The sequence below is a fragment of the Cebus imitator genome, unplaced genomic scaffold (assembly GCF_001604975.1).
Source record: "Cebus imitator isolate Cc_AM_T3 unplaced genomic scaffold, Cebus_imitator-1.0 Scaffold63, whole genome shotgun sequence".
NCBI lineage: Eukaryota > Metazoa > Chordata > Mammalia > Primates > Cebidae > Cebus > Cebus imitator.
The window spans coordinates 6,489,029-6,491,293 of record NW_016107378.1 but is presented as its reverse complement, the minus strand read 5'-3'; the positions used below and the strand labels follow the sequence as shown (position 1 = coordinate 6,491,293).

Sequence of the window (2,265 nt, the reverse complement as noted above, 5' to 3'; positions counted from 1 at the left end):
ACCTGTAATAAATATTACTATTTTTCTCATTTGTCTACTTAAATGTTCTGTAAAGATAAAATTTTCCTCTTCCTCCATTTGGCTACCTTGGGGTATAGTTCAGACAGAATAGGTAGGATATGTAATTTATTTTTCCCTGTACATACCAGTTTTCAAATAATGAGGTGTTTCCTGGCATCTTCCAAAGGTGGTGAATGAATGTGTACTTGTTAATTTTATAATTAATATTATTAAGAGTTTGTGTGTCAAATATGTTTTATATGGTGATTGCAGTTATTATATTTATTAATATTTAAATTGTTCAGTCTTTGACCAGTGGGAACCCAATCAAGTCAGCTCTGGACTATTTCTGACATGGCCCTAATTGTCTTTGATAGCTTCCTTGCTTTCTGGTATGTTCCAGGTTCATCTTGTATATATCCCACCCCAGACTGGGATTCAGCCATTTCTCTTAGGATTCCTGATTCCTTTAATGGGAAATGTTATTTAGAGACCACATCCTGAGCAGTAAGTGTGCTCATTGCTTCTGGGCTGGTTATTATTTACAGTGGACAAAACACAAATTTTTAAACAAAAAGATTAATCCAATCTGATACGTCCAATTCTAATTCAGGACAACCTTGTTTTTACTTTACTTCATGGACATCACACCTGTAAATATATCCCTTCTCCTATGCTGAAAATCCTGATTGTAAATAACTTCAATGTAATTACTGATTTGCTACATCCCACATGACACACAATCAGCCTCAGAGTAATTATACAAAAATTGTGATAACAATATGGCTAGAGAAAAGAGTTCAATTTTTTTCTCTTTGTCTTTCAGATCTATCCCACCAAGGATGTACAGTCAAATTATTGTGTAATAGAATTACTTAGAATAGATCCTCTGTGTGTAGCTATACCACCAACTGTTTATATAGTTGGGTTCACTTGCTTTATTTTTCTTTAAATTTTTAAGAATTTCTTTTTAAACAATTTAATTTTGTCATTATAAAAATATTTACATGATTGCAAAGTCAAAACCACAAAATGAGGTATTCAAGATCTAGCATCCCCTCATTTCCCCCTCTTTTCCTGTAAGTAACCATTTAAATATATGATTTATCATTTCGCTTTTTATATAAGAAAATGTGTTGACATACTTTTCTCCTCTGTGTCATTCTTACTCGGTATATCCTGGCAATGACCTCATGGTGACAAATGCAAGTCTTTGTATTGGGCTTCTGGCTCTAAGTACTAAATAAGGACAGCGAACAAGCATTGAATAGATAGCCTGCAGATTCTCACTCCTCTCTCTCATATGCCACAGCTGGTCTGTCAGGATATAACTTCAACTCCAAAACCTGACCCTTTCTCACTGCCTAACTACCACCATCATGACCCAGGGACATCACCTCCTGCTAAGATTACCACAGTGGCCTCCTCACCATTGTCTGTATCTCCCCTGCTCTGGGCCCTGTGGTTTGTTCTCAGTACAGCAGCCATCAGGCCCAGAAGAGCAAGGATCTTCTCACCATGACTAGAGCATTGCTTCTTCCTCTGCCATGTGTCGATGGCCCTGAAAGTAAGAGATGATGAGGGTCGTATGGTACTTCCTTCCATCAGGTAGACACCTGACAGATATAATCAGCGCTTGTGGTTTATATGATGTTTATTATGTTAATATAAGCTTTGTATATGTCAATTAAGTCCTTTAATCCCTACAACAACACAGTGAGGATGGTTTCACAATTTTCCTGATGTTAGAGATGAAGCCATTGAGACACAGATGGGTTTGAAAATTGCTTGCAACCAGGTAGTTCACAAGTGGTAGAGTTGGGACCAGGATCCAGGGAGCTTGGCTCTAGAGTCCAGGCTTTAAGCCAGTGCTATCCAATAGAACTTTCAGTGATGAAGGAAATGTTCTGTATCTATGCTGTCCAATATGGTCACCTCTAGCCACAAATAGCTACTGAGGATTTGACATGTGGCTAGTTCAACTGAGGACTTTTTTTTTTTTTTTTAAACAAAATCTTGCTCTGTTGCCCAGGCTGGAGTGCAGTGGCACTATCTTAGCTCACTGCAACCTCTGCCTCCCTGGCTCAAGTGATTCTCATGCCTCAGCCTCCCAAGTAGCTGAGATTACAGATATGCACCACCATACTTAGCTATTTTTTTTCTTTGTGTGTGTGTGTATTTTTAGTAGAGACAGGGTTTCACCATGTTGGCCAGGCTGGTCTTGAACTCCCAATGTCAAGTTTATCAGCCCTCCTCAGCCTTCTA

General features: G+C 38.3%; 1 long non-coding RNA gene across 1 annotated transcript; it reads left to right on the top strand.

Moving 5' to 3' along the window:
* Positions 1-404: 404 nt before the first annotated feature.
* Positions 405-2,000, top strand: LOC119471505. The gene is made up of 2 exons (XR_005200583.1): positions 405-507; positions 1,313-2,000. It is a non-coding gene; the product is annotated as an uncharacterized LOC119471505 (long non-coding RNA).
* Positions 2,001-2,265: the final 265 nt, after the last annotated feature.